We start from the raw sequence: 18,600 nt of genomic DNA, 5'->3' as shown, positions 1-18,600 counted from the left end.
ATCCAGTAGAGTTGGGAATATGAAGCATTTTGGGGAGACTTACATCACAAGAGCTTGAAGTTTTATACTGGAAGGACTCCCTTGAAATGAGTTCTAAAATGAACATTTCATTGTTTTAATATGGTAGCATAGAGTGGACATGCTTTGGATTTTGAAAAGTGTTTAGCGCAAGGAAGGTCAAAGCCTATTCCTACCAAGCATGCTGACAGTTAAGAGAGCTGTGTACCACATTTTTAATATCCGTGTGGTCAACATTTGTAAGAAGAATTTCTCATGTATAGGAATAGAAACATGCTGTTGTGGGAGTAATATGGGCTTTACTACCAGGTTTAATCTTTGATTCTATAAACAAATTTGAAAATAATACTACCCAAGGTATGGAGAAGTTGAGGAGAGTTTTTAAATGTAAATGGAAGTTAGGGCTCATTTTCTGGATGTGACTTAGTTTACATTGGGGTTTAAGGTATCATTTTAGGTATATTAGGTCAAGATTTGTGCATCTAATTTCAATAACTTTGTGCGTGTGTGTGTGCGCGCACAGGGTTTTGCAGTTTTGGTCTGCCTGCATTGTTGGATTAAGCACAGTTTACTATTTACAGAATTAATCTGAGTACTTGTCAGGGTAATGATTTTCGTCTGAATTATCCAATGTATTTTAACATGTCTTGTATTGATATTTTGTACCTTATGCTTGGTCAGTTACTCAGTGTTAAATTCGTCATGTGACGGTAACTAAAATATTTGTATGATTTCAGGTTGCCAGCGGTGAGGATAAGAGTGGAACCACCGCCATTTGTGCCTTTATATCACCAACACACATATTTGTAGCCAACTGTGGCGATTCAAGAGGGGTTTTATATCGAAAAACAGGTTAGGTTGTTGTAGTACACAAGACCATAAAAACCTGTAAATCCGACAGAAAAGGAGAGAATCCAAAATGCTGGAGGATCTGTTATGATACAAAGAGTTAATGGATCCCTTGCAGTCTCAAGAGCACTTGGAGATTATGAGTACAAAGTAAGTCAATAGAGTATGTGTCGTTCAGTGTTTAGTAGTGGCTGTATTTTCTAACTTACAGGTATGATAGCCAATTATCTCTTCAAAAATTATCAAGTGTATTATCAAAAGCTGCTTGGAAAAAAGTGCTTTTTTTTTTTTTCCCTTTCACTACTATCAGCAGCTGAAGGAAGTTATTGAGAACTTCCAGTCACTGTAAATTTGACTTGCTTTGTTTGCAGTCCACTCAACTACTCTTGCTAAACTCAGAGCTTGTATGGCTAATGTTCATAAAAGCAACAAAATTAACAAAAAGTGAGAATTATAAGCACTTTTAAGCTATCCCAGGTATGGCATTGGTTTTGTTAGAGCTTTTGTGCAAGTTACTGGACTCAACACAACTGGTTCGTGAATTGTCTCATGGAACAGGACTTATATAGATTTGTTATTAATTGTTTGATATTTTGCTAATTGTAATCGCAGAATGTTGAAGGCAAAGGACCCTGTGAGCAGCTGGTATCTCCTGAACCTGAAATTTACGTCGAACGTCGCCAGAGTGAAGATGAGTTTCTGGTGCTGGCATGTGATGGGGTCTGGGATGTCATGACCAATGAGGACTTGTGCGCTTTTGTCCGCTCACGTCTCCTGATCACAGACGACCTAGAAGCAATTACAAACCAGATTGTCGATACTTGTCTTTACAAGGTAAGGAGACATACGGTGCATAGGTTGTTAAGTATATGTAGTAATAGGGAGATTCTTAATAGTAAGAGCATATTGATTAGTATGTTAAGCAGTTTTTTTCTAGATAAATCTTTTGTTTTATTGAAGCCTAAACCAACTTATGACTAATTGTTTATATGATGGTTTCTGCCAGTTTCCTCAAGGCCAAAGTGAGTGTGGTAGAGTGCCCAATATACTTGAATGGGTACTACTTTAGTAGGCAGTCTACCTGCATAATTCTGCACTGTTTTGCCGTGTTTGATACTAGCCCGTCAAGGGTCAAATGCCCCTAAAGTAGCACCAAGGGTTGTTGTTGTTTGAGATTAAGCTGGCCTTGTGCCAGCCTTGGGGATCAAATGTGGTAAAATGCACTTAGGGACATTTAACCCTTGACGTGCTAGTACTAAACACGTCGAAACAGTGTAGAAACACGCATGTGTTTGACAGATCTTTTGGACAAGTGACATTGGGATGTATAGATGGGAACATGATATTTATTTATTTATTTATTTTTTTAATCTCTGAAGAATGATCCTTCAATATGATTTGAGTGCACACAAAGTGCTTGATGTTTCTTTTTTCAGCTCAAGTTCAAGCGGTCATCCTGCCATATATGTCTTATACATACAGCAGTAGATTACTGCTGACAGGGTTTAAATAAAAGCTGTGCTATATGAGTATTATGGTCTGCTGTGCACCAAAAAATGAACTCAACAAAGAAATAAGCGATGAATTTTATATCGATGAAATACCAGGAGATATGATAATTTTTGTTAGTGATATGAATGAAAAAGTTGGTATGAATAACAGTTATGGAAGGGAAGAATAATGCGAAAGAAATAGGAGACACCTACACTCTTACCACACACTGATCACACTTGGAGAAAGAAAAGGAATGAAAAATAAAAAATGAAATGGATAAAGAACGGGCAAACTGAAAAACCGGCTTTAAATGAGATAGACAGTAACACGTCTTATCTTAAAGGCGGTAGGAAAATAACTGATGGGTCACAGGTAGCCGTGGGCATTCTGGGTATACATGCCCCGTGACCTGGTATAGATGCCATTAGTCCCTGGATCTCACAAGTGTAATTTTAATTCTACCGGTTTCCAGCTTGGCGCTAGTAAATCCTAATGTTAAGACCTCAGGTTTGTTAGTTATGAAAAATACAAATTAGTTACAAATTTGGTATTTTATGGGTATTTTTTGTTCTCCCAGTTAAAAGAAATCCTGATGGTAGTTGTTGAAATCAAATAGACCATAAAACCATTAACTGGCCAAGAAAAAAGGAGCTTCTTGAGGATGATCATTGCAAGGTGTACTTGCATTTGAACATCTAAATGAATTTGCACTTTTAGAATCCATATCATGGAGGAGCAGATAATCAATGACTGGTTCAAAATCAAGAATTTATATCAGTATATTGGAATAGAAGTACTTGGAAGTGGATTAACAAGGAGACCTTGAATACATCGGGAATTGTGGGATATGATGAAGAATAGACAAAAGCAAGAGTTACACGTAGACAGATGTCAGGGTCAGGGTGGAGATGCTAAGTACTTAAGTGCAGTCAGTGAATTAGACAAAAATCAAGATGATATGACAGGAGAGTATTTGGACAAACTGACTGATGTTGTTAACAAAGTCTTGCTTTTGTGATTGGTAATGGTGTTAGGGAAGCCCTCAGAATTATTAATGAACTTTCCATGGGTGAAAAGAAAAAAGTAAAAGGTTTAAAAATGAGGGATGGATCAGTAATATCAGAAGTAGAAAGACTATGCTGGTTGAAACATTGTGAGATCATGAGTAAGATGTGTGATGGTCTAATTTGATTGATATACCAGAAGGTGATGACTAACTGGAATATGTTAATGAACAAATTCAGTCTTTGAAGTGGAATCAGTATGAAAATATTTAGCAGATGCAAAACACAATGGTACGTTGGAATCGAAATACAAATTATTTTACCTGAAATTGATTGATTTATCCACTGGTTTCAGGGTAGCCGAGATAACATAAGCCTAGTGCTGATTACTCTACCGGGGGCCACAAAGGTATCCGAAGAAGCTATAAAGAAGGAAAAGGAGTTGGAAGAACTCTTAGAGAAGAAAGTGACAGGTAAGTTGTTTGCTGATACAATGGAAATTTTATGTAGTAAAGTTAGGTCATCATTATTATTCAATTATTTTATACAACATATATTTGATACACAATGATTACGTAGCTTACCAAGTAGTTACTTTGCAATTAATTCCAAACTTTCATGACAGCTAAAGCAGGAGCTCAATTTGTTTTTGCTGCTAATCAACTAAACATCGGTTGTTGGGTAGCTTTTGTTTTAGTTTCACCAATTGGTTGCAGAGTACTCTTGCTCTGTCTGATTTGGTAGTACTAATATTTTTAGCAGCAAAGGCTGCAAGACCTGTCTGACTTCTGCTAGGCATGACATGCATACAGTTCTGCCTGACTTCTGCTAGGCATGACATGCATACAGTTTTTATCTCTGGCAGAGGACAGACTTGTTTTCCTGACATTAATTGTGAAGAATGTAGGGACTCGGATCAGGGGAGGTGGAAAACTGCTTTCTTACATATCAGAATTGAAAAGAGACAGAGAGAAAGCTGGCCGTCAAGGCCAAGGTTAGGTCGTCTCATTCTCCTGAGGTACCTATCCTTTCGATGCCTGTGACTGCCTTTTCCCCTATTCAAAGTTCTACTCTTCCATCAACTCCATTACCAGGTTCCCTAACTTTTGAACCCAATTACATTCCCAGTCTCGAAGCCATAGTAGACAAGAAATTTGGCTTTCTAGTGGATACCATAACCCAACTGAATGTGTCCATTAAGATCAATATAGATCAGTTAAGTGCTAATAATATTTGTGCAAGTGTTGTGTCAGTGAAGGGAGGGGTGTCTACTTGTCCCACCAACACTCCTAGACTTAGGTCCCTGCCAGACTCCCCTAACCCTGTGAGGAGGCAAACTGAATGTCCAAGGGAGGTCGATGGGGTTTGCCCACAGGTAGTTGCTCCCTCAACCGAGCCAGGACATGGTGGACAGCCACGGGAAAGGCTTCCAAGTGGAAGTACAGGCCTTATCATCCAGTGACTCAGATTCCAACTCAAGCAGAAGACAAAGTTGGTGTTTTACCGAGTTTTTCCTGAAAATGTTATGCCAAAGCGCTCTGTTGTTAAGTTCCAAGCGCCCAGTGAGTTATTATGCAATGACAGCTGAGTGGCCAGGGGGAGAAATGTGCACTGTATGTTCCTAAGCACTTTGGTCCAGTTGGGGCCAAACATTTGGTAGGAGAGCATACAGTGTAGCATTCAGTGTGAGTTAGGAGTTAAGTGGAAGATGTGTGCTCGGGGTTAGGAGACAAGCATTCAGTGTTAGTCAAGCACTCAGTCGGCTGTATATGCATGGTAGACCCAGAGTGCACAGTGCAAGTCAAGCGTTCTAAGCTTGCATTGATGCCAAAGCATCCTGTTTCTGATCATGTGCCTGGTACTAAGCACTCTTCTAAGAAATTATCAGTTTAGACTGACCTTTGATGGAGTGTCCTCGATTTCCCAGTGATTACAATGAGAAATAGCAAAATCAGTAAGTTTGAAGAACTGAACAGAATAACTGAAAAAATGATGAGAAAAGTAAAGAACATCTACAGTGAAATGTCATTTTAACGGACGAAGTTGAGGGAAGGTGGTCCGTTAAAGCCGATTGTCATTTGAATTGAAGCGTCGCCGTAGCCTATGTTCGAGCATACTGGGTAGGCACAGAAATTGTTGCTAATAATAAATCATTGAAAAACAAGCCTATTTATTACAGAAAATTGCATTACTGGAATAAATTATGAAATCAAATATGAATTTACTCACAGTTAAAGAAAAGTAAATTAAATTTACCATAAATTAACGTTTTGTGTTACTGCGACAGGGCGGTGCTATGATTTGTTTACATCCTTCCATTCCAAATGGCTAACACGCTAGCAAACGTATGATGTATTGCATCTTCGTAAGCCATTTTTTCCGGCTTGTTTTCAATATTTTATTTGTAAAACTTATGAAAAATTGCTTACGATACATCTGCAGTTAGTCCTGTTTGGCTTTTCCACAAAATATCCTTGTAAAATAGATGTGCATTTTATGTGAGGGTGCTTCTTATATGACAGCAAATAGGATAAAGACTGTTTAATCAAATTATTGTAAATAAATTTGAGTATTGTACAGTATGAATATATAGTTATCTTTAAAGTTTCCCTAAACTTAGCATTACCATATTGCTGTGATGGTATGGAAGTTTATTAATCCCGTGATCATATAGAGTGTTTATTACTGGAAGCTAATACTCCTCCAAAGCAGTGCAGGTGCTTGAGAGGGGTGATTATGGCTGTTTGGTGGTGGAAGAAGCAGTGATGGTGGAGAGGAGTGGTCACTTTCATGAGCCACAGGTTTTGGCCACCACTAAAATCTTTTCATTCTAATTGGACCATTTGATAAAGGACTTATTTAGTAAAGTCTGAGATTCTAAGCTTTGTCGATTGGACAGTGGGAGCCTTGATGAAAAAGATCGAAGACTGTACCTCTCTTAGGAATAACTTTGCCACAGACTGGTGAGGAGTCTTGTCTTGCACAAACAAAGCAGTTCGTGATGGCTCTCAAGAACTGGGTGTTCTGTTTTCCTTAGGGATACTCAAGAAAAAGGAGCTGTGGTGTTCCTTTACCACAAAAAAGGTCACTCCCTCTTAAGAGGTCATTGCATCTCTTCGCTCCAATGTATCTTGGCAGTCTGTTCCCTAGTGTAACTTCAGAAATTGTAGTTTCTGAGTTGTCGAAGAAGGCAACACACGATTTACTTGCTCATTCTACCAAATGCCCTAAGCAGCTGAGCCGTACACCTGCAATATTTTTTAGTCCCAGTGTGGTCTCTCCTTTACAGCAGTGGCTCTTTCTTGGTGACAGATCTAGGTATCCTTCTTGGCCACATACTAGTCTAAAATCAGTGTGTCTGTTTAAGAAATCCTCCACCAGACCTGCCTCTAGCAAGTGAGAATTTAGTCCTCTGTGTTCCGGTAGGAGTTGGGCTTCTACATTTCTGGAAGAAATGGGAAGCAAAGAAGGCACCACCATAGGTTTAAGAAGTACTTCAAGTGGAGCATTCCATTCCGTTCAATGTAAAACCTCCTCTAGTGTCAGCACTCAAGTTTTCAGCCCTCTACTAAGAAAAGGGGCCTTAGAAGTTGTGGAAGGCGTAAATTTGGAGAGATTTTACAACCGATATTTTGTTGTTCCCAGGTTATCATGAAAATAACGAAATTCAGGATGGAAAGAAATCAGTTGGTTCTCTCCTCCATCCAGCAAGGAGATTGGATGGTGACGATCGATATGGAGGATGCTTTCATATTCTAATTCATCAGGAATCCAGAAAGTACTTAAGGTTTGTATTCCAGGGCAGGGTCTTCCAATTTCGGGCTCTGTTTTTCAGTCTCTCCTCAGCCCTACAGGTCTTCATCAGAGTTCTAGCTGCATTGGCGAAGTGGCTCCATCTGATGGGCATCAACGTGTGCCTGTATCTCGACGACTGGCTCCTACGATCGCCTTCAAGAACTCACTGCACAGAGATGTACAGAAAGCTCTTCTTGCCCAGGATCTGCGCCTATTAATCAATTTTCTCAATTCTCAATTGGTCCCGACAAGGCCTATCATTTATGGTCGGCTCTCAGGTTTTTCTGTCACAGAGAAGAATTCAATCCTCCATTCAGACTGCTCGAAAGTTCCTCACTCGTCCCTCCTGCTCAGCCAACGAGTGGATGAGCCTCTTGTGCGCTCTCTTCCATAGAGAAGTTCATACATTTAGGAGACTGCACACAAGACCATTACAATTTTTCCTGAAGGCCAACTGGCAAAGGAAGGCCCTCCTGGACTTGTTTGTTTTCCCCATCACTTCCGAGATCAAGGAGGACTTGCAGTGGGGGCTAGAGGAAGAGAGATTCTCAGATGGGAAGTCATTACACCCGTTGAACCCAGACCTAACCGTATTTTCAGATGCTTCAGATGCTCATCTACAGGACTTGAAGTTGCAGGCATATGGTTGCAACAGGAAAAGAAGCTTCACATCAATGTGAGGGAACTAAAAGCAGTGCATCTGGCCCTTCTTCACTTTACCTTGGTGATGTATGGGAAGACAGTTGAAATTCATTCAAACAACAAGACAGTTAGTCACCCATTTTATTCAGAGTAAATTAAGTGTCCTCGCAGAAGAGTTGAGTTGCCACAAACAGTGCTACTGACAGAATGGGCACTGTTTGCAACATTGAGAAATCACCAGTCCCGGACCCTCTAGCGTGGGCAAAGAACGCAATGCTCCGGGACTGGTCCAACCTGGATGGTTAGGGAAGTCATAAACAAGTATCAGTCCAGCAACAACTGTTTTGGCCACAGAGGGAGTGGTTCCCGGACCTCCTCCAAATGTTGGTGAACTTTCCAAAACTCCTACCTTTTACCACAAATAGCAACTATTTGCTATTCTTGAAGTCTTCCTGAGGCTTAGTGACTTTGGCAATCGACAGTTCAAGAGCTATGCTCAATTCAGTGTTCAGGCGTAGAGGCCTGGACCTTGCAACAAGTCTGGATATTAGTAACCTGATGAAATCCTTTAACACTTTGAAACAAGATAATCTTTCTCCTGTATCTTGGAATTTTGATGTACTTCGATGGCTTTTAGGTCCTCCCTTTGAACCCTTTCAAGCCTATCTCTAAGGGATTTAATGGGGAAGACCCATTAGTTGCTTTGGCCACAGCCAAGAGAATTTGTGAATTGCAGGCTTTGGATAAGCAAGTTGGTTTTTCTCAAGTAGGTGCGATCTGCGTATTTAATCTTGGGTTCTTAGAGAAAAATGAAACCCCAATCAAATCCTTGGCCTTGTTCATTTTCTATCAAGAACCTGACTAATATCCTCGGACCGACAGACCAAAAGAGGGTCATTTCTCCAGTTGGAGTTCTCAAGTATTGTCTCGAGAGAACCAAGTGACTTGGGTCCTAGTTGTAATGTCTGGTGTTCAGTGAGGGTCCCTTCTTGTGCTATGACTAAGAATGTGTTATCCTTTTCTTTAAGAGATGTAACTTCTGAAGCTCATAATAACATTCACTGAAGATTCAAACCCATGATATTAGAGCAGTAGCAACTTCTGTAGGGTTTAAATTCCATCTGTGACTGCATGATTCTGAGTCTACATAATGGAAATATAGATCTGTTTTTGTGTCTCATACTTGTGAGATGAGGAGGATATGTGTGAAAACTGCAGTACATTAGGACTTTTCTGTGGCTGGGATGATACTGGGGGAGGAAGGATAGTAGTATATCTTTTATTTCTCTATCTCCTCACCTTGGATTTTAGATGAGTTATGGGAAGCCTGGGTGTATGACATACCCGGAGTCCCCACCAGTCATTGATTTTTATTGGTTGGGTAGTAGATTTTTAATAGTTTTAGGTAACGAAGTAATCTGGTAATTTTCTTGCACACTGTGCCTGGGCTAAGGGTATTTCTATGTTAATTATGTTTTGACAACCCTCGGAATATTCCATTGGAAAGGACCCACTAAGTAGAGGTGACCCTGAGCTTCACTGCTATGGCCCTACAGGTTGAAGATGAGCTCAGTCCGGAAGTAGTATCCAACTGCTGTAGCTCTCACCAGATAAGGTGCAACAACAAGCATTGTACCAATGCTGGGTAATTTTACTATGTCAAATTCGTCTCAGTTACTGAGTATGGTTTGAGTGGTTTGTGCCCATATATCCCACCTCCTATATTTGGATTCAGCAGTGTAATTTCTTGGTATGTTGCTTATATAAAAATGACATTTTTATAATAAAAAAAAGTAATATATACATTGCAAGTAATTACATGATTTGAGCCCTCCCTCTCAAGGAAAGAGTTCCTGAGCCATGTTGTACCTATTCTTTCCAGAAAGTGGGTGGGGTCAGTTACGTACACTAAAACAGTAGAGCGCTACTGCAAATTTTTTAATTTAAGCTGCCGTGAAAGTAGGAACTAATAGCAATGTAGTTACTTGATAAGTATATATAAAATCTTATTTTATTATAAAAATGTCATTTTGGCATATGTTTACAGGAAATCCCAGTTATTACAGCATCAGTGAGGATTTTGACTTGCTGTAAAAATGAGAATCACTGTACTCTTCACAAGTATTTTATAAAGAGAATCTCCATTATATATTGCCATATCTTGTATGTGAGACTTCTTGATAGTTCCATATCTTATAACATTAGACATCAATATACGTACTAGGAAAAAATAATTAAGAAAGGAAAAATTAGTTAAACCTTATTCAAATCCATCAGTAAACAACAAATCAATCAAAGAGTTATCTTACGTTTTTAGAGCTTTTCCCCATTCTTCCTGCACTATATTCCCACCTCATTAGTGTCTTGTGCAGTGCTTTTCAGGTTACTCCATTTCAACAAAATAAACACCATTGCAAAAGAAATATAAATAAAAAAAATCACATCCAAATTCACCTACTATATGTAAATAAAAAAAATAAAAATTTGTGTCAAAATAAAGCAGTACATGACAGCAATATTGATCAGATAAAACATTTCTATTTTCAAACAGCATTACTCTTCCTGACAACTTAGTGTTTGCTGCTGCCAGTCATATATTGTAAAGAAGCACATTATTTTGATTTTAGGTTTTTTTACTATTTTCTTAAATGAATATATTTTTAGGAAGGCATTGCAAACTGTTGAGTCTATTTATTAAGGCAACAATATACATAGGTATACTGTATGCACTGCATTTGAGGGTTTGTGAAGGGCTATTGATTGAAAAGAATTATTGAACACAAACATTCTTGTTTCTCAGTTTAAGTTGAAGCTTGTTAAATATTTCTTACGGTAGTACATACAGTAAACCCATGGATTCGCAGGCTTGCAATTCACAGACACTGATTTGTGGAATTCTCTATGGAACATAATTTCCGGTTTGTTCATACACGAAACAAACCTTCGGTCTTAACATTAGGATTTACTAGCGCCAAGCTGGAAACCGGTAGAATTAAAATTACACTTGTGAGATCCAGGGACTAATGGCATCTATACCAGGTCACGGGGCATGTATACCCAGAATGCCCACGGCTACCTGTGACCCATCAGTTATTTTCCTACCGCCTTTAAGATAAGACGTGTTACTGTCTATCTCATTTAAAGCCGGTTTTTCAGTTTGCCCGTTCTTTATCCATTTCATTTTTTATTTTTCATTCCTTTTCTTTCTCCAAGTGTGATCAGTGTGTGGTAAGAGTGTATACGTGGTATGATGGAGAATTTTGCCTCAACATCGGGATCGTCTACCGTTTCGAAGAGGAGACAAAGGAAATGCCCAGGAGTCAGTGGCTTTCCATGTTCTAGGTTCCTAACTTCGGTGTCGACGGATCCTCATCCAACGTGTAGTAGGTGCAGGGAAAACGTATGTACGGTTACTAATCCGTGTTCTGTTTGTCGCGGTTGGTCGGTGGAACAGTGGAAGAAGTTCTATGGGAAAAGCCAATACAAAAGGAAGGGGGTGACGCCATCTTTGGATGACCAAACCTTACCGGCTTCTTTTGTATCGGTAATAAACCAGGCTGCTCCATATGTTTCTCCACCTGCTTTTGAATTGTCTCATACCCCTTCGGTTTCTCCTAGCGGTTCTGTATCGGAAACGTCAAGGGGGGGCCTTGGGTAATTTTATGAATAATTTTGCACTCTCCTTTGTTCCCAGCAAGTAGAGGGGGAGATCCGCCATCTTTGTTCCAGGCTCCTGCTACTCAAGCGCATAGGTTAGATGGTACGTGGTCAGCGCTAGGCCTACCAAGCGTACCAACCTTGGATGGTCTGCTTGCGCATTATATGACGGTCACGGTTCCAGCAGGGTCCGGCAGCGCTGAATGTTCCTCATCCCCCGGGCTTGCAATTTATGGGAATTAATGCCGCGGCTTCACCATCCCACTCAGTATTACAGCGATGCAGAACGTGGGAGGTAGTTTGGCAGCAAACGTGCGGTTGCCAGCAGAAACCTCTCAGTCTCTCCCTACGAGAGGGATGACGTCACAACATACGTCACACTCTGATATGGCAGGCGTGATGACGTCACAGACCGATTCTCGGCCTTTTTCGCTGCACCCAGACGCTAATACGCCTTCTGACCCTTCAATGCTGACTGTAATGCAGAAATTACAGGATATAGAGAAGAGAATGAATAAGAGAGACAAAAAGAAAAAGTGCGATTCGCCTTCTTCGTCTTCTTCCTCTAGTTCGGCGTCATCGCTAAGTCCGATAACGTCACGGCGAGCGCCAGTCAAGCGTTGGAGGAGGATTCGGAGTTCCTGGCGGATCCTCGGCTAAGAGGAGAAGAATCAATTCTTCCTCTTCTTCGGACCAAGACTGTCATATCCAAGTCAGCAAGAAGGTCGGAAAATCAGTGGCTATTAAGCACAAGGTTGGCAGACGAAGCCGTTCGCAAGAATCCGAACAAGCGAGAGAGGTGACGGGCCGGCGAGCTAGCGGCCGAGGCGGAGTTGCCAGTTCGGATCGCAAAAAACTGCGATACCTCTGGTAAAATCGACGTTGGCGGCGAAAGGTGCAGCAGAGGATGGAATGCAGGTCCCAGTTTCGCCCGTAAGGCCGTTCAAAATACGTACGAAGGACGATAAGGCTCCTATTAAAAGTACGAAAAATAGAGAGTTGGCAACCTCGGCGGATACGTTCGTGGAAGGCAGTGTCCGTCTGGATAGAAGGTCGAGGCCGGGCTCGCCGACGCTCGAAAACGATGCCAATGCTAATAGAGACGAACTTATCTCTGTCTTAAGGGAGCCTTCATCTTGGAGATCTAGACGAGATTCTCGCTCTAGATCCGTGAGCAGAGAAAGAGTGAGACGTTCTCGTTCCCCTGCTGACTATCCGGGATCGAGCCAACAGCGGCCAACAAAGATCAAAGAGACCGCGGCCGTAGGGGCAGGCGGCTGTGGGAATTCCGGGCCGTCTGTCAGAAGATAGAGGCGAGACAACATCCCTTGTGACGGAGAGTGGTACACTAGAGCCGGAGGAAGGAGAAAACCAAGAGTTTCTGGCCTCGTATGCAGAGGTTATTGATTTGATTCGTCAATTCAATAGCCTTTCGGAGAAGACAGAAACACCGGCCAGTATGCTTCCTCCTGGAATTGACATGGCGTTTGGACTAAAGAGGGATACCAAGGTGTCGTATGAATTGCCTTGTTCGAGTCATGCGGAATCGGTCTTGCAACACGTAAACGCAAGATTGCAGGGAGGGATAAATTCCTAAAGATCTAATAGATCATTTAAATTTATTCCCCCTCCAATGATAAAGCAAAGGAAATATATACGACACCGAAGGTCCCTTTGCTGTCTAGACAAATGAACCCTAATGTTGTAAGGTTAAGGCCTGGATTAACCTTGGATCAGGTTAAAATGGAGTGCCCTTCGATGACGTACCAAGAGGCTGCTACGTTAGAAGCAACAGCTGCTTCTGTCTTTCAGGCTGCTTCCTGGTTAGACCTTTGGTCAACAGCAGTGGCGAAAATTGCATCCTCGGACGCAACAAGGAAAGTAGTGGATGAACCATTGTTCATTAGATTACTACAGTCAGGTTCCAAGGCGATTGCGTACCTGACAAACGTAAGTGCCAATGTTTGGGCAAATATCCTGCTAATGAGGAGAGATGCAGCATTGGCTAGACTAAGCCGCAATGTGGATTTGGATTCCCTGTTAGCAATGAGGAATGGGGATATCTTGGAATCGCAACTGCTGTTGCCAGAGGTCATACTGGAAGAGGCGATAGATAGAAGAAGGATGGACACTAACGATAGGTTGGTGCAACAGGCAGTTAGGAAAATGTCTTAACAGTCAAACTACTCCTTTGGAGGGAAGACAACAGCAGATGTCTCGGAAGAAGACAGTGAGACATAATATCCCTAATAGAGTCACAAGACCCTCTTCCCCAAAGAGGATAACTCATCGCCCTTTCACAATAGAAAAAAACAGAGGAAGGGGCAATAGGGGAAGAGGGAGAGGCTCAAGAAGAGAGGATGGGCGCCTCCCATCACTCGGCCACACCAGTGGGGGTTGCCTGGCAAATCACTGGAAGGTGTGGCAGGAACTAGGGGCAGAGCAGTGGGTGGTGGATGTTCTCAGGATCGGGTATTTGATTCCGTTCGAGGTAACCCTGCCCCTGACAGATCAACCATTACCCCACGTCACTTATGCCCACAAATCTCAGAAGGCCACTATTCTGCAGGACGAAGTGAAGATGATGATGGAAAAAGGAGCTGTGCAACAAGTATGCAGTCCGACAAAAGGCTTCTACAGCAGAATTTTCCTGGTACCCAAAGCCAACGGGGAGTGGAGGACAGTAATAGACCTGTCAACGCTGAATCTGTTTATAAGGAAAACCAGTTTCAAGATGGAAACTCCGAAAACGGTTCGACAAGCAGTCAGAATCGGAGACTTTATGCTGACAGTCTATCTAAAGGACGCATACTTTCAGATACCAGTCCATCAGTCTTCAAGGAAATTTCTCCGCTTCAGTCTTGCAGGGAAAGCTTTCGAATTCAAGGTCCTGTGCTTCGGATTGACAACGTCTCCTCAAGTTTTTACAAGAGTGTTCACCCTCGTGTCGGCGTGGGCGCATGCTCAGGGGATCAGGCTAATAAGATATCTGGACGATTGGCTGGTGATAGCAAAGTCCAGGGAGAAATTACTCAGGGACAGGGCGGCCCTCCTGCAGCTTTGTCACAGCCTAGGTATTGTGGTGAATCAGCAGAAGTCGCAGTTGGATCCAAGTCAACGTTTGGAATATCTGGGAATGGTGATAGACACACACAAGCCAAAGTATTCCCGACAGACCAAAGAGTAGAGAAATGCAAACAAGTGGTGAATGCCTTTCTGGGAAAGCAGACAGCCAGCAAGACAGTGGCAGGTGGTGCTGGGAATCTTAACCTCCCTGGAGAAGCTAGTACCACAAGGAAGGCTGCACCTTCGGTCCCTACAATGGAGGATGGAAGAGTTTTGGTCACCAACGGTAGATCACCCGTACGAGCAAATTCCCTTGTCGGCAGAAGTGAGGAAAGACTTGCTTTGGTGGGTGAACGACGACAATCTGACAGTGGGTGTCCCCCTTCAACAATCCTCCCAGACCTCTTGCTGTTCTCGGATGCGTCACTAGAAGGCTGGGGAGCCCATATGGAGGAGTTGATGGTGTCAGCAAAATGGAGTTGCAAGGACAGAGAACTCCATATAAACGTGCTGGAGTTGAAAGCAGCTTTTCTGGCTCTACAAGAATTCAGGGAGAGAGTAAAGGGACACTCAGTGGTATTGATGTCAGACAACACCACAGTAGTAGCTTATATAAACAAGCAAGGAGGCCTAGTTTCTCGGCAGTTACATGTGATGACAGTTCAACTTCACCAGTGGGCTATAGAGAACCTGGTAGACATCAAGGCCAGGTATATTCCGGGAAAAAGGAAACATAGTGGCCGACAAGTTGAGTCGCAGGGATCAGATTCTGGGAACGGAGTGGTCCCTACACCAACAGGTAGTGGACAGGATGCTCATGTTGTGGGAAGGACCGATCATAGACCTATTCGCAACCAGGTACAACAAAAAGTTGGAAGTGTATTGTTCAGTAGTCCCGGACGCAGAGGCAGTAGCAGAAGATGCGCTACAACACCCCTGGGACAATCTGGACGTATACGCATTTCCTCCATTTTGTCTAATCCGTCAGGTTCTGAACAGGGTAATGCGGTCTCAGAACCTCAAGATGACCCTGGTAGCTCCGTTATGGCCGAAAGCAGAGTGGTTTTCCAGACCTACTGGAACTCCTAGTAGATGTGCCAAAGAGAGTTACCTCCATGGAGCAACCTTCTGTGTCAGCCTCACGTGGAGAGGTACCACCAGTCGGTGAAGTCCCTATCGCTTCACGGGTGGAGACTGTCAAGTATCTCCTCCGAGAGCGAGGGTTTTCGCAGAAGCAGCAACTCAGATGGCAGGTAATATCAGAAAATCATCTGCGACAGTATACCAAGGAAAGTGGTCAGCATACTGTGATTGGTGTCGTAGAGGGAACGTGTCTCCACTCGGTACCACTATTCAGCAGTTAGCAGACTTTCTGATATATCTCAGAACAGAAAACATATGTCTGTATCTGCAGTGAAGGGGTGGGGTACAGGGCGGCTCTAGCCTCAGTCTTACGAATGAAGGGAGTGGACATATCGTCTTCATGGGAGTTGGCCATGCTGATGAGGAGCTTTGAACAGTCATGCCCACCAAAAGGAGCTAAAAGCCCCAGATTGGATCTGACCAAGGTACTGAGTAGTCTGACAAAAGCCCCCTACGAACCACTAAGGCAGTCCACGGATAGGAGCCTGACCCTGAAGACAGTCTTCTTATTGGCCCTGGCTTCCAAAAACCAAAAGGGTGGGGAGCTACATGGCCTCTCATATCTCATAAAGCACTCGAGAGGTTGGAGATCAATGGTATGTGAGTTTGTCCCAGAATTCGTGGCCAAGACCCAAAATCCAATAGTAGACAGCAGATTCGACTCCTTTACCATACCTTCCTTGGCAGACTTTGTAGACAACGACAAAGCTGAGATGCTCCTGTGCCCCGTCAGGGCACTAAGGGGAGTACTTAAAGAGAACAAGGCACCTCAGGCCGGGGTGCCAGAGGTTGTTCGTAAGTACAGGACGGAACAAGAAGGAAGTGTCCAAGAATACAATATCATTTTGGCTAAGGGAGACGATCAGAGATGCTTATATGGCAGAAGACAGAGGGTCAGATAGCCAGGTGGGAGCTAGAGCTCATGACATCAGGGGTGTGAGTGCTTCCCTGGCATTTAAGAAGAACATGTCTGTGGATAAAATTCTGAAAGCTGGTGTGTGGAAGCGCCAAACAACTTTCATCTCATTTTATTTGAAAGATGTTGCCCATAGATCCTTGGACACCTTTTCCTTGGGTCCAGTGGTGGCGGCCCAACAAGTGATATAGTTCATCCAGTGCCCCTGGCGGGTCAGTTTGTGTCTAGTCTAAGATGAAGGTATGAAAGTAGAATGAATGGATGACTGGTCTTTTTTCTTGACTACTTTCTTCCTACTCCTTTAACTACGGGCAATATGAAGGAGAGTACCGTCATGTGCTGGAACGGACTAGATGCAGGTGAGATGGTCAGCCATACTGTGAAGCTATCTTAGCTGATGATATACTTTTCAGTAGCAAAAAAACACCCCTCTGGATAATAGGGAAAAAGAGGGGTGAAGGTGGATCCAGTTGCAAGGGACAAGAGTAAACAGTAGAATGGTATCTACACCCAGTGGGAGAAAACCAATAGATCCGCTTATATCTTTGGTCCTAGGTTCATTGTCCATTCTCTTAGAATTTCCCTATATATTCGGAAATGGATAAGGTGGCAAACTCCCAGTCAGTTGTAGAGACTTACCTCCCTCCAATAGTAAGTCTATCCTAATGTTAAGACCGAAGGTTTGTTTCGTGTATGAACAAATACCAAATTTGTAACTAATTTGTATTTTTCATAACTAACAAACCTGAGGTCTTAACATTAGGATTTACTAGCGCCAAGCTGGAAACCGGTAGAATTAAAATTACACTTGTGAGATCCAGGGACTAATGGCATCTATACCAGGTCACGGGGCATGTATACCCAGAATGCCCACGGCTACCTGTGACCCATCAGTTATATTTCTAACCCAGTTTAGACTGCTAGAGGGGTGGTTCGAGGTGGGCCTTTAACTGTTAAGACCTCAGGTTTGTTAGTTATGAAAAATACAAATTAGTTACAAATTTGGTATATTTTTCACTGAGAAATATCCACTAATTTTCATATAATTATCATGAGTAAATGCACTTTTTGTGATAAAGCTATTAAAATGGGCAGTTCTAAGAATTTGTAGAGGGGTTTTAAGTATTCATGGATTTTAACTATTTGCAGTTGGTTGTGGTACACATCCCCTGCAAATCTGGGGTTTACTGCAGTAGTGTTTATAGAAGTATTTTCATTCATTGGTATGGTACGCACAATTTACAAAGTCCTTACAATGTTCAAAATGTGTCCAAAGCTATATGAACTCAGGCAGTCATATATCACATTAATTGCTCTGTGGAATTTTGCATTTGTGGCACATAACAGACTATCTACTTTCAGAATTTTAATGTGTTTGGGTTTGAAACTACAGAGGAAAGATTCTCAACATGTATTAATTTACATCTTAGTGTTATGGAGCACTGGGGTTTTGGAGGAAAAATTTTATCGTAGTTTAACTCACATTTGCTTAAACCTGGGTATGCTTGTATATTTTATATAGTTATTGGAAGAAAAGAGTTACCATAGTTATACTGAAAAGTATGCTAATATTGGCATACCCTACTATAGTGTTCAATATTTATATTTTTTATTTTCCTTTTGGCAGAATTATGCAAAACTGAAGGCAAAATAGCTATACCTCAGATAATGCAAGCACTCGCTAGTGAAGAAATTCCTGGCCTTCCTCCTGGTGGAGGTCTAGCTTCCAAGTAAGTAGTTCCAGTAATGTAGCATTTTTTCCTTATTAGTAACTCTTAGCAGACTCAGACTCATTGTATTTAATGATTGTTAAATCACATGATCAGAACTTGAACTTTTAGTAATCAGCATTCATATAATATTGTATTTATGTACTGAAAATTTTTTGGAGGTTTGCATATGATTTACTATATAGAGTGTGTAATTGGAGATCTTACAGTTTCTCAAGACTTGCTGTTTTTGAACACTGGAAAAAAACTTTCCATCAAGCAGCCTTTACTCAGAGCATATATTGAA

The 18,600-nt window shown here is 42.0% G+C and overlaps 1 protein-coding gene and 1 pseudogene across 1 annotated transcript in view; one reads left to right on the top strand and one right to left on the bottom strand.

The window, feature by feature from the left end:
• Positions 1-18,600, bottom strand: part of LOC135212595 (protein phosphatase 1B-like) — a gene marked incomplete in the record, with an annotated part of 159,091 nt that overhangs the window by 49,177 nt on the left and 91,314 nt on the right.
• The window catches only part of LOC135212801 (protein phosphatase 1B-like), a 45,237-nt pseudogene that overhangs the window by 25,770 nt on the left and 867 nt on the right, over positions 1-18,600 (top strand).

Source organism: Macrobrachium nipponense, chromosome 41 (assembly GCF_015104395.2).
Source record: "Macrobrachium nipponense isolate FS-2020 chromosome 41, ASM1510439v2, whole genome shotgun sequence".
Lineage (NCBI taxonomy): Eukaryota > Metazoa > Arthropoda > Malacostraca > Decapoda > Palaemonidae > Macrobrachium > Macrobrachium nipponense.
Note: the sequence above shows the minus strand (reverse complement) of the source record. Positions and strands in the feature narration are given on the sequence as shown.